At 37.4% G+C, this 15197-nt stretch overlaps 1 long non-coding RNA gene across 2 annotated transcripts in view; it reads left to right on the top strand.

Annotated features, from left to right (window-relative positions):
* The window catches only part of LOC118766866, a 26529-nt gene extending 16049 nt beyond the window's left edge, over positions 1 to 10480 (top strand). For both annotated transcript variants that reach the window (XR_005002775.1, XR_005002776.1), the window contains exons 3-5: positions 7137 to 7142; positions 9814 to 9817; positions 10470 to 10480. This is a non-coding gene — a long non-coding RNA (uncharacterized LOC118766866). The remainder of the gene's footprint in view (positions 1 to 7136; positions 7143 to 9813; positions 9818 to 10469) is intronic.
* The last annotated feature ends 4717 nt before the right edge of the window (positions 10481 to 15197 follow it).

Below are 15197 nucleotides of genomic sequence, written 5' to 3'. Positions count from 1 at the left end.
AGCAAAAATTAGTAACGCTGCGATGGACTGGCGTCCCGTCCAGGTGGGGGACACATACGCCATAGAAACCGGGAAACCGGGCCCATGAGCCTGGCTAGGTTTTAAAAGGACGCATTTATTTATCTATTTATTTATTTATATACTATGGAAAGGAATGTTGGCAGTATCCTACTACCGCTAAGAAATAATGGGGGGGGGGGGGAATTTCCTAATCAGAAAGGTCATGACATCGTCTGAAGCACTTTCAAAATAGGAAACAAATGCTGAAATTAATATGTATGTGAATCCTTCATTGACTTGAATTCCAACATACATGACGGTTACTGAGGCTCGAAACGACGGCAGACAGGAGTTAGCTGTCCCCTATTTATCATTATAGGCACGGTTGAATAAAGCAGGGTTGACAAAATAGAACATATGGGGAAGAGGAGTTAAAACAGATTAGTCAGTCGTTTTGACCTGGAAAGATCACAAGGTGCTCTGCTGCATCAAAGGCGCCCCTAACATGGTTTGTTGGTGCTGCACTAAGAAGCACAGCAGGATATCTTGCCCTGAAGAACGGGCAAATCAGACTATGAAATCGAAGAAGGGAAGCAGATGGGACCGACCGCAACGCCTCTAGTAACAGCTTCTACCTGTAGGTGGTATTCAGAACAACAGCCGGTACGTTCTGAGTTCAAATTCTGCTGAGGTCGACTTTGCCTTTCATACTTTAGGGGTTGATAAATTAAGTGCCAGTTACGCAGTGGAGTTGATAAAATCGACTAATCCGTTTGTCTGTCTTTGTTTGTCCTCTCTGTGTTTAGCCCCTTGTGGGTAGTAAAGAAATAGGTATTTCGTCTGCCTCTACGTTCTGAGTTCAAATTCTGCCGAGCTCGACTTTGCCTTTAATCCTTTCTCGGTCGATTAAATAAGTACTAGTTACGCTCTGAGGTCGATATAATCGACTTAATCCGTTTGTTTGTCCTTGTTTGTCCTCTCTGTGTTTAACCCCTTGTGGGTAGTAAAGAAATAGGCATTTCGTCTGCTGTTACGTTCTGAGTTCAAATTCTGCCGAGGTCAACTTTGCCTTTAATCCTTTCTAAGTCGATTAAATAAGTACTAGTTACGCACTGAGGTCGATATAATCGACTTAATCCGTTTGTCTGTCCTTGTTTGTCCCCTCTATGTCTAGCTACTTGTGGGCAATAAATGAATAAGAAACGTTAGCACGCCGGGCGAAATACGTAGCCGTATTTCGTCTGTCGTTACGTTCTGAGTTCCAATTCTGCCGAGGTCGACTTTGCCTTTAATCCTTTCTAAGTCGATTAAATAAGTACTAGTTACGCACTGAGGTCGATATAATCGACTTAATCCGTTTGTCTGTCCTTGTTTGTCCCCTCTATGTCTAGCTACTTGTGGGCAATAAATGAATAAGAAACGTTAGCACGCCGGGCGAAATACGTAGCCGTATTTCGTCTGTCGTTACGTTCTGAGTTCCAATTCTGCCGAGGTCGACTTTGCCTTTAATCCTTTCTAAGTCGATTAAATAAGTACTAGTTACGCACTGAGGTCGATATAATCGACTTAATCCGTTTGTCTGTCCTTGTTTGTCCTCTCTATGTCTAGCTACTTGTGGGCAATAAATGAATAAGAAACGTTAGCACGCCGGGCGAAATACGTAGCCGTATTTCGTCTGTCGTTACGTTCTGAGTTCCAATTCTGCCGAGGTCGACTTTGCCTTTCATTCTTTCGGGGTCGATAAATTAAGTACCAGTTATGCACTGGGGTCGATGTAATTGACGTAATCCCTTTGTCTGTCCTTCGTTGTCCCCTCTGTGTTTAGCCCCTTGTGGGTAGTAAAGAAATAAGATTAACTGAACCAATTAGTACAAACCGACATGCAGTTTCTGGTACACCAGTTTCAATGAGCTGGACGTCTGAACCGAACTAGGACCCATCTGAGTACGAAGATATTCTATTCGTAATGGCTAAATAATTATATAATTTACTTACACTAAACCAAGAGACTCATATAAATTTACAGATAAAACTAGAGACCGGTAAATTCTGTGAGGTGATTTATTTTTGTTCTTTTATAATAAAATATCATATATCAACATTATCGATTTCAGGGAAAAATTTATGGTGACCTACGGTTAAATCCAAATAAATTATATTCATACGGATTTCTATTCCGTGACTTGAAGAAATATTACACCAGGGATCAAATGTATATTTCCGAAACCCGTATCATTGGCTTCAAAAATATTCACATTATGTAACGTAGTTTATGGAAGTGAAAAATTATGTATGTATGTATGTATGTATGTATGTATGTATGTATGTATGTATGTATGTATGTATGTGTGTGTGTGTATGTATGTATGGGGAGAGTTCACGAAAAAAACAAAAGACGAAGACAGGTGGTGTACAAAACAAACAGATGTATTAGTATAACGCTCAGGAATTGAAAATGTCTTTTACGTTTCGAGCCTACGCTCTTCTACAGAAAGGGACGCAGAAAAAACATGGAGAGAAACAAGGAGAGAAAAAATGTGTGTAGTGGCTACCGATCTATCATGGCGACTGTATGCATGTATGCATGTATGCATGCTTGTATGTATGTATGTATTATGTATGTATGCATGCATGTATGCATACATGTATGTATGTATGTATGTATGTATATGTATGTATGTATGTATGTATGTATGCATGCATGTATGTATGTATGTATGTATGTGTATGTGTATAGCCGTGTGCACGCTTGTTTATTACTTAAGAGATTGTGATTTTCCTGGGTAATGATGTCATATTTGTTTATATGCTTTATATTTCATATGTTCTATATTTGTTTTGCGATACTCCTGCATCTACTGGACAACTTAAGTTCTCGCGCGGCAGACATTTCACCGTTCACCAGTTTCGTTAAAACAGAATGGTGTGTCCTATGCATACGTAGGAACAGAAACACAAACACACACACACACACACAGACACACACACACACAACACACACACACACACACACACACACACACACATATATATATATATATATATATATATATATATATATATATATATACGCATGCGTACACACCCGCCAGATCTCTGGACATTTTCAGTCTAGCGAATTCATAATGAATTGTTTGTCTTGCTAAAAAAAAGAAAGAATTTTCTATGCTTCAATAATTTTTTCTTTCTTTCTCTCTTCACCTCTCTCTCTCTCTCTGCTTCTCTCTTTGTCGTTCTCTTTCTCTCTCTCTCTCTCACTCTCCTTTTACCCGTACACACACACACTCACAAGATGTATACATGTATATATATATATATATATAATAATTATAATAATAATGATGATGATAATAATAATAATAATAAAAATTTTTAAAAATTATAATAATAAAAATAGTAATAATAATAATAATAACGATAATAATAATAATAATATATAATAATAATAATAATAATAATAATAATAAAATAATAATAATAATAATAAAAGTGATAATAATAATAATAATAATAATAAAAATAGTAATAATAATAATAATAATAATAATAATAATAATAATAATGATGATGATAATGATAATAATAGTAGTAATAATAATAATATAATAATAATAATAATAATAATAATAATATAAGTGATAATAATAATAATAATAATAATAAAAATAGTAATAATAATAATAATAATAATAATAATAATAATAAAATAGGGAGTATAACTTCAAACTTACAGGGGAAAATTCAATTTAATATTAAATCAAATTTCACTATATAAATATATAATATAAAAATTAGAAAAAAACACCATTAAGTAATTCAAACAATGATAGACATGAACCAAATCATAACCAAAAAAATTAAATATTATTATAAAACATATAACTAGATCACAAAAAGTACAAAAATGAATAATCAGTATATAAGTAATATATATAGGAGCACTCCGTCGGTTGCGACGATGAGGGTCCCAGCTGATACGATCAACGGAACCGCTTGCTCGTGATCTTAACGTGCAAGTGGCTGAGCACTCCACAGACACGTGTACCCTTAACGTAGTTCTCGAGGAGATTCAGCGTGACACACATTGTGACAAGGCTGGCCCTTTGAAATACAGGTACAACAGAAACAGGAAGAAAGAGCGAGAGAAAGCTGTGGTGAAAGAGTACAGCAGGGTTCACCGCCATCCCCTGCCGGAGCCTCGTGGAGCTGTAGGTCTTTTCGCTCAATAAACACTCACAATGCCCGGTCTGGGAATCGAAACCGCGATCCTCCGACCGCGAGTCCGCTGCCCTAACCACTGGGCCATTGCGCCTCCACATATAAGTAATAAGTATTATAAGTAAAAATATATAAGATTCGATGATACGCACTTCAACATTGAAATACTGGTTCTACTCATTTCTGCCAGCTGAAGCAACATAAAATATAACGTCTTGCTTAAGGTTACAACGAACCACTGTGATTCAAGCTCACGGCCTTACGGTTGTGATCCGAAAACCGTTGCCATTAGACGAACTCGACTTTCGTTTTATGACAATGCACAGGAAATATGAAAAAGACCATAAAATGCCAGTGCTCAACACATGACACGGACGACAAGGACTCATATAACGTAAGGGTTTCAAATTTTGCGACAAGGCTAGTGATTTTGAGAGAGGGGATGAACCGATGTAATCGACCCAGTTTTCAACTGGTATTTATTTGTATAGACCCCCGAAAGTACAAAGGACAAATTGAACCCCGGTGGAATTTGAAATGATTTTTTGTAATTTTGTCACAGGGGTAGAAATTTTGGGGGAAGTGATAAATCAATTTCATTGACCCCAGTGTTCAAATGGTACTTATTTTATCGACCCCGAAAGAATGATAGGTTAAGTCGACCTCGGCGGAATTTGAAATAATGGTTTCTAATTTTGCCACGAGGACATCAATTTTTGAGGAGGCGATTTCATTGACGCCAGTGTTAAGCTGTACTGGATTTTATCCATCGCAAAAGGACAAAAGGCAAACTCGACCTCGACGGAATTTTAACTCAGAACGTAGCAACGGGCGAAATAACGGTAAGCATTTCGTCTAGCGTGCTAACGATTCTGCTGCTTTGCCGCCTTATGGACACACGTAAAGCAAATTAATAATTGTACAGAGGTTATTTCTATTTCAATGAGTTGTTATGACGTTTTCCGATACAGCCGTTAAGGAAAAAGTAATACGTGTTACACGTTTACTTTTGCTTGTTTCAGTCATTTGACTGTGGCCAGGCTGGAGCACCACCTTTTTAGTCGATCAAATCGACCTCAGGACTTATTCTTTGTAAGCCTAGTACTTATTCTATCGGTCTCTTTTGCCGAGCCGCTAAGTTACGGAGACGTAAGCACGCCAGCATCGGTTGTCAAGCGATGTTGGGGGGGACAAACACAAACATACACACACACACACACACACACACACATATATATATATATACATATATATACGACGGGCTTCTTTCAGTTTCCGTCTACCAATTCCACTCGCAAGGCTTTGGTCGGCCCGAGGTTATAGTAGAAGAAACTTGCCCAATTGCCACGCAGTGGGACTGAACCCGGAACCATGTGGCTGGTAAGCAAGCTACTTACCACACAGCCACTCCTACGCCTGTTAAAAAACTATTCGCTACTTAGTATTATGTAAACCACAAGGATAGGATACGTTTCCTTTTATCGAATAATTACAATTCTTTAATCGAACAATTACAATTAGATGGTGGCATTTTGCCCTATATGGAAATAATTAGTTACTCTACTAGACCACTGAAGGAAGGAGAGTGAATTCTTAATAAATAATTAGAATGCTTAATATATAAATAAATTTATTAATCCAAAGTAAAGATTACAAAAATTTTTTTTTCAGAAATTGCATTAAAAAAACAGATTAAGCCCTATGGCAGCTTGGCTGACTAGGGCAAGCTGGTAGGATGTAAAAAAAAAGGTAAATATATATATATATATTATATATATATATATATATATATATATAATAGAAATATTAAAATTGCTAAGTCTCTCTAAAGGAGATTACGGCAGCGTTACTGGAAATTAATAGTTATCGCCATACTTATATAACAGTCTTATAAATATAAGACTAAAGCTGTCGCTGATTAGCTCCAAGAGGCCTCCGCCTCAAGCTAGCTATTTGACACACAACCTGCGTCCATTATAAACCTTCGAACAGGGGAGGTCAGCCGCTTCATCCTGCCAGTCAGACAGCTGCAGACATGTTTCAGGGTATTTGCCCTTTATCAATGCAGTGTAGTCAGACCCAGCAGGTGTCGCCACTGACTGTCCCTGTTCGAAGAATCTATTTATATATATATAAACCCTAGTTAAATAATTTGTTTTGATAATATAATGAAATAGTTTTGAAATACCACTTTTGGTGTTAGTATTCTGGTTCAAACAAGGAGACCATACGACTCCCTAAATCGAACGACTAAATCCAATTGCAATGAAAGAGTTAAATAATAAATATACCAATTTATTTTAATTCTTGTGGATATTGTAACGATTTCAGTCTATTTCTTCTTATCAGATATTTGTTAGCGCTCAAGTGTCCTACTGGGGTGTTCGACAAACCCGCTACTATAAACTGTAATAGAAATTGCTGACAATAGTTTGTCCTTTTAATCAACGTTTTAAGGCGGCGAGCTGGCAACTAGGCGGCGAGCTGGCAGAATCGTTAACACGCCGGGCGAAATGCTTAGCGGTATTTCACCTGCCGCTACGTTCTGAGTTCAAATTCCGCCGAGGTTGACTTTACCTTTCATTCTTTCGGGGTGGATAAATTAAGTACCAGCTACGCACTGGGGTCGATGTAATCGACTTAATCCGTTTGTCTGTCCTTGTTCGTCCCCTCTCTGTCTAGCCCCTTGTAGGTAGTAAAGAAATACGTTTTATGGTCTGTGTAGTTATTTGAGTACGTTACATTCATTGGCTATTAATGTTTCATCTTCTCACCAGGGCAAAATCAAAAAATGGATAATTTCATTCTTTTGTGTGTAAAGAGGTAAAAAATATCAAAAAAGGAGCGAAAATATTTTTAAGAGTAGCAAACTTGGAGAACGCTATATAAATGCATTTATATATAGGAGGAGGAGTGAGAGTGTCGTACCATTAAATCTGAAATAGCTAGGTTAATAAGAGTGTGTCGTTCAGCCATTTTTCTATGTTTGAAGCTATATATTAATGCACATTGCTTGGTCGCATCAAGCATCTATAATTACGTAATTGCTGAGAAAATACTTGGAGATGCACCTGCAAAGGACTCACATGTTTACTCGCTTATCAAATACGCTGTACGTTTGAAATATATTTTCTTCGGTGATTCGTCTTCAGCGTAAATTTCTAACAAAGTTGCTACCGTTCATTTTATTTTAATATTTTAATATCTGGAAGGCGGAGAGCTGGCCGAAAGGTTTGCACGCCGGGCGAAATACTTAGCGTTTATTTCGTCTCTCATTACGTTCTGAGTTCAAATTATGCCGAGGTCAACTTTGCCGTTCATCCTCTCGGGATCGATAAATCAAGTACCAGTTGCGTATTGCGGTCGATCTGATCGACTGGCCCCTTCCCCACCCCACCCCAAATGCATACACACACACATGTATGTATGTGTGTGTATGCATGTACGTATGTATATGTATACATGTATGTATGTGTATATATATTTGCATACATTTATGTATATATGAATGTATGTATGAATATTTGGAAGGTGGCGAGCTGGCAGAACCGTTAGCATGCCAGGCGAAATGCGTAGCCGTATTTCGTCTTCTGTTACGTTCTAAGTTCAAATTCCGCCCAGGTCGACTTTGCCTTTCATCCTGTCGGGTTCGATAAATTAAGTACCAGTTACGCACTGGGAGTCAATGTAATCGACTTAATTCGTTTGCCTGTCCTTGTTTGTCCTCTCTGTGTTTAGCCCTTGTGGGTAGTAAAGGAATAGATATTTCGTCTGTCTTTACGTTCTGAGTTCAATTTCCGCCGAGGTCGACTTTGCCGTTCATCCTCTCGGGGTCAACAAATTAAGTACCAGTTCCGTACTGAGATCGATCTGATCGACAAGAACCTTCCCCACGCCACCCCAAAAATTTCGGGCCTTGTGCCTAGAGTAAAAAAGAATTTGGTTAAAGGTGGCGAGCTGGCGGAATCATTACCACACCGGGTAGAATATTTAGTGGCATTTCGTACGTCTTCAAGTTCTGAGTTCAAATTCCGCCGAGGCCGACTTTGCCGTTCATCCTCTTGTGGTTGATAAATTAAGTACCAGTTGCGTACAAAGGTCGATATGATAGACTGGTACCTTCCACACCCCCACCCACCCCAAAAAATTTCGGGCCTTGTGCCTAGAGTAGAAAAGAAGGCGGCGAACTGGCAAAATCGTGAGCACGCCGGACGGAATGTTTAGCGGTCACGTGATATGTATGTACGTATGTGTGTGCGTGTCTGTGTGTCACTGTGCCTGTTTTCCCCCAACATCGCATGACAAGCATTGTTTGTGCGTCTACGCCCCAGTTTTCTAGCTGTTCGGCAAAACAGACCGATACAATACGAACTATGCTTTCCTCGACTTAAAAAAACACCCTTTAAGGCGGTGCTCCAGCATTGCCACAGTCTTAAACAAGTAAAAGAATTAAAGAATAAGTTCATTGTAATGTAAATATTTGTTCTGTACTTTACCAACGAGGAAGGATTATGGTTACAACCTACTTTAGCCCCATAGTATAAATTCTTGTGTTTTATTATATAAGCAGTGCATTAACGAAGAGTTGCTTCAATTTTAGTGACTTAACTGTCATGTCTTGCTTTCCTTAATTTAATTTCTGAGCTCTGTAAACAGGAAGTGATTCTAGGCTAAATCCCAATATTCAGCCAAAGTGAAAGAACGGAATGTCAAATCTAAGGTTCTAAAAATGTCAGTTAGTGCAAACACACGTCGTGCAAATCCTACTAAAAACAGAAAAATCATCGGTATTAGCAAAAGATTAGTCATAATCACATGCTTCATTTGAAGCCTACGCTGGATGTGAATACTATATCAACAGTCGATAACAATTGTACAAAATGTCGGAAATTGGGAATTCGTAGTTGATTACGTTTCTGCGTAATAAAAGCTGGAAACAAATTACTCTTGCGTTATAGTTTCTGTTCACAGTAAGTAATAAATAGAGTAGATCTATCAAAGAGGACAATATATTTCGTATGTAATACATAGCACATTCGTCGTGATACAGTCATAAAATTTGAAAAAGAAAACCATATATATTCACTATGGAATTCATAGAACGTGTGCAACCATTCTGCGATATGCTACTTATATCAAAATGAATGGTATTATATATATATATATATATATATATATACCTTGCTTAGAAATCACATGGTTCCGGGTTCAGTCCCACTGCATGGCACCTTGGGTAAGTGCTTTCTACTATAGCCTCGGGCCGAACAAAGCCTTGTCAGTGGATTTGGTAGACGAAAACTGAAAGAAATCCCTCGTATATATGTATGTATGTGTGTGTATATGTTTGTGCATCTGTGTTTGCCCTCTCAACATCGCTTGACAACGGATACTGGTGTGTTTATGTCCCCGTAACTTAGTTCGGCAAAAGAGACCGATAGAATAAGTACTAGGCTTACAAAGAATAAGTCCTGGGGTCGATTTGCTGGACTAAAGGCGGTGCTCCATCATGGCCACAGTCAAATGACTGAGACAAGTAAAAGATTAGGTGTAATATATGGCAGTTTCTGTATTCTGATTAATATGAATGTATTACAGGTGTGTCGCAATCTTGCAATATTGTTCTTGAGAAGATCTCTGTTATACATTGCTAGTGCATGGAATCAAAGTATTAATGGTAGCAGACGAGGAATCTCCAATACCGGTAGTGGATCTAATGTATCACGTAATTTCGGAAATGTTTGCGCTTCATGAGCAGCATGGTGTCTAAATCTGTCTTCCCCTCATGTATAGATAAACAGCAACTATTCAGGTACTCGTGTCGCAATCAACTGCTAGACCGGACAACTCTTCATCAGCTGGAGTACTGCAGCATTACGGCACTTTTATAATACTTTCATAAGTAGGTTTAGGTTTTGTGTTATAACCAATCAGCAATAGTACTGCCAACTGAATCACTAATAGCTGATGCTTGTGTATGTGCTTGTGCTTGTGTGTGTGTGTTTGTTTGTGTGTGTGTATGTGTGTGTGTGTGTGTGCATTAGTGTGTGAGTGTAAATGCAGGGTTGTATGTATGTATATAATTATGATGTGTTCGTGCCTTTGTGTATTTACAGACAAATTTTAGCCCGTTACATATATTCTTTTATTGCTTTGTTCCTTTATTCGTTTCAGCCCAAAGGCTGTGCCATGCTGGAGCACCGCCAATATCATCAACTTTTCAATGGCCATTCTCTTGTTATTGGCTTTTAGAGAAGGAAAGAGTTTGATTATTTACCCTGATTTAGGTTCATCTGGAATCTTCCCCTACTCCATATAGTTCTCTCAAATTTCTTAATTGTAAGATTTTCATATACTAACTATTGCAGTAGCCGACCCTCACCCTAGACAGGCTAGAAACTTTGTAACCATGCTGTGAGATCCATTTTTAAAGTTGGTATAACTTTCAATGCCAAAGTTTGATGACAACCCCTCTATGCTCGGCCATATGTATATCACTGTATATCTCTCGTCTCTTCGTTCCAAGGAGTTGTGTCGTAATTCTTTCAGTCTCTCCCAGTAGTTCAGCTGTTCCATCGATGAGACCTTCTGGTGTAGAACCGCTGAACTGCCTCATACTCTGCTATTATTTCGACTATGTCGGAGGAACACATTTGTGAGCAGTACCACATATATATACCACATACACATTCGAGCGATTTATTAATTATTTCAACACCCAGTCATAATGCTGCAAAAGCTGTGTAAGTCAGCTTCTTCCTGTGCAAAATTCATGCTGGGTGTCAAGGAGAAAGCCATTATCTCCTCGGAACGTGATCAGCTTACTCCTGGCAGCGCGTTCCATGACATTATTAACAGACACGTAATTTGCATTCGCTCTCCTACCTCTTTTATGTATAGGACATATTATGACAAACTTTAACCTTCTGGGAAATCTCCCATCAGCAAGGAAGCTGTGGTCTTGCCAAAACCCTTTTGCATTTGTTTTGGAGGATTGCCGGAAATCCATTGTGGCCTCTGGATGAGTTTAATCTCATTTTATGAATGGCTGACATTACCTCAGTTTCCTGTATTTCGATGTAGTCAATAATCAATCAATAATTGCCGAAGAACACATCAGGTTTAACTATTTGCTGAAAACACTTTTGTGCACTTTCAGTGAGCCATTTTCTTCGAACTATGGGACTAACTTTTCCCGTACTATCCACAGGTTAAAATCATATCGGGGCAGTAAGAGTTTATATACAAAAATGTATGTATATTTATTATGAAATGAGAGTCTGTATAAGAGCTTTGTGGAACTGTCCACAATTGAAGTAAAAAATAAAATGGCATACCTTTTCCATTTGACATTTTTCTTACAACTACGGGTTTCGGAAACCCTGATTACACTCATTATGACACATACGTTTCTCACTCAAACAGCAACCGACGTAAAGAGAACGGCACGAGTCAGATGGTCACCTGCTAGAGAATATTTGATTTGTTTAATAATGTTACAGAATAGAAGGCTATGGGATCAATGTTTTTTGTGTACTTACGTCCCAGAAATTTAACGTCTTATTTCAAAGGCAATATCTTCAGCTAGGGATTGAAACTGCCTTATGAAAACTGTCTGTTCAGCAATGATGAAATTCATTATGTCGCCCAATCACATCTACCTACTTTTCTTCCTCCGATGATAAACTGTGTTATATATTGATATTAATTTTAGAGAAACGACCTTGTCTCGAAAGGACAGGATTCCGAACATTCCTTATGACACGAGGTTTCTATCTAGGTGTACTTTAAGTTTCCATGTTGAAAGACAATGGTTGGCTGAATCAAAGTAGCTTTTCGAAAAGACCGATATCTACAGCTTAAAAAGCAAACAGTATTCTTACGTAACTCGAAATGGGTTTTATAGACAACAGATAAGTATTCTGCAAATAATTAACAGTTTTTAAATGATGAAAATAATGTATAGCAAGAAATAGCAACCAATTAAGAATTCTAAATCGTAAATAAAAACATTCTGTTTTAATTTGTGTGTGAGTGTTTGTGTTTGTGCGTGTGTGTATGTGTGTGAGTGTATGTGTGTGTTTTTGTTTGTGTGTGATATTTCCAGAAGATTACTTTATTTTTTTAAGAAATAACATTAACGAAAAACGTAACATTAGGTTGCGTAAAACAAACATATGTCCTATGGTTCAGGCGGAAACAATTAAAGATTAATTGCTGCTTTAAAAAACATTATTTTTTCCAAGTTTTCATTTAATAATTGGTTACCAGTAGCGGTATTGCATAGGAAATGATCTTGACATCAATTTTTATCTTAATTTTTAATTTCCGCCATAACGAGTCTCAGCTAATTGATGCTTTCCAAATTGATTATCTTTCAATATTAGTTTTATAGCATTCTGTTTATATAGTAATAAAGTGAACTTTCGAAAGCATTTAATGATATTTCTGTACATTACATATATGATTGTTGCTGTTTATCTCTTTTAATGAATCCATGTGAATTTGATTATGGAAATGGCTTATTTTGCGAGCATTAGTTGGCTATTAATATTATCCTAAATATCAAGACTTGACCGGTTATTGGTTCACTTCCGATTGTTAAAAATATATTTGCGATCGTCTATTAATGATTTCTTCGTCATTTCTATAGAATCCTGTTATTTATCATCATTTATAATGTCAATCAAAAACTTTTAATCTGTATATATACATACCTAAACACACACACACACAAATAATTCTTTTTTCCATCTAGTTTCGGTTCAAGAGCTGTGGCCATGCTGGGGCACCGTCATTTGGTGTTGCTACATAATTTTACTTCACGATTTTTTTTAGGAATTGACGTCCCGGGTGAGATCAAAGCGGAAAAGGATCCCATCAACTTTAAACGGAGTCTGGATAGATTCCTTCAAAGAATACCAGATAAGCCACCCATAATTGGATACACCACCCAACAAGAGAACTCACACTTGAACAAAATTGATACAACTCACCCAACAGAACTCACTACTTGAACAAAACTCGACTTAAACAGGATTCGAATAATCCTATCAGGTGGTGCTATTAAGTTAGACATGGCCTGGACCAATCTTTGGTCGAAACATATCTAAGTTATATATATATGGAGTTTGTTAAGCTGTGTTGATGTTTACAATTCTGTAAATAATAATAATATCATTTTATAGATGTTTTCGATCTAATTTGGATTCTTTGCCATCAAATTTGAATTCATTGCAATCAAATTTGAATTTTTCATTTGGGAGATAATAGAAAAAGAATCATTCGTTTATTATCTCAGACCGGTCGACTTAATGAAGCATCTTTTGGTAGAAGTTATCTCAATGTTCATGTGTTATTTCATCGAACTTTTCAGATATCAATTGGTAGGCTCTACTGGACGAGTTAGATAAGATAAACATGTATTCCCTCACGGCTGCTTTTTTTTTTCAAGGCTTGAGCACCAATTGAAACTTCAAACTTGATTGCAAGGAATTCAAATTTGATGGCAAAGAATCCAAACAAGATCGAAAACATCTATATAAGCTTAAAGGTCATAACCGACCACCGCGCAATGAATAAAGAAACTAGTGTGTGTGTGTTTGTGTTTACATACATACATACATGCATACATACAAACACTTGCAATTCAATACGCTAATCGGGTAACAATGTATACACACACACACACATATATATATATCACTGTGACCGACCAGGCTATCAGATGTTGCTACACATCGCTAGTCACAATGCGCTTCACATTGTTTTAGCCTTCAAATGACGCCACCCTGCTGGCTAAGCGAGCAGGCCAACAGAAGAAAGAGTGAGAGAAAGTTGTGCCGAAAGAGTACATCAGGGATCGCCACCACCACCCTGCTGCAGCCTCTTGGAGCGTTAGGTGTTTTCGCTCAATAAACAGTCACAACGCCCGATCTGGGAATCTACAACCTATTTCTTTATTACCCACAAGGGGCTAAACATAGAGGGGACAAACAACGACAGACATAGGTATTAAGTCGATTACATCGACCCCAGTGCGTAACTGGTACTTAATTTATCGACCCCGAAAGGATGAAAGGCAAAGTCGACCTCGGCGGAATTTGAACTCAGAACGTAGCGGCAGACGAAATACAGATAAGCATTTCGTCCGGCGCGCTAACGTTTGTGCCAGCTCGCCGCCTATCTACAACCGCGAGTCCGCTGCCCTAACCACTGGGCCATCGCGCCATTACGCCATATATAATATATATATATGAAGTAATGTATAAATAGATAGATAGATAGATAAGTTTCTTTATTGGCCACACAGGGCTGCACACAGATGGGACAAGTTACAAGGTAGAGCTTTTCTTTTGGGGGATGAAAAAAACAAAAAACAAAAGAAACAAAAAAAGGGGGTGGCGTAGGTTTTCGATCAAGAGGGATCGTAAAAGGGAAGAAAAAAATAAATAAATAAAATAAAAATGAAATAGATAGATAGATAGATGGTATGTAGATAGATAGATAGATAGGTATGTAGATAGATAGATAGATAGATAGATAGATAGATAGATAGATAGATAGATAGATAGATAGATAGATAGAGGGATAGATAGATAGATAGATAGATAGATAGATAGATAGATAGATGGATGGATAGATGGATGATAGAGATAGATAGATAGATAGATAGATAGATAGATAGATAGATAGATAGATAGATAGATAGGTATGTAGATAGATAGATAGATAGATAGATAGATAGATAGATAGATAGATAGATAGATAGATAGATAGATAGATAGATAGATAGATAGATAGATAGATACACAGACTTTACAAGATATATTTCATTTATTTGCTTTGCGTTTGCAACAATTGGCAAGGTAATTCAGTACATTAGATTAAAAGAATTTCTAAGATTTTCCTTGAGATCGTCGTTGATTTTATTTATTCTGATATCGTTTGAAATAGCAAGGAGACAATAATCCGAAATTAAA

This window comes from Octopus sinensis, linkage group LG18 (assembly GCF_006345805.1).
Source record: "Octopus sinensis linkage group LG18, ASM634580v1, whole genome shotgun sequence".
In the NCBI taxonomy this organism is placed as follows: Eukaryota; Metazoa; Mollusca; class Cephalopoda; order Octopoda; family Octopodidae; genus Octopus; species Octopus sinensis.
Note: the sequence above shows the minus strand (reverse complement) of the source record. Positions and strands in the feature narration are given on the sequence as shown.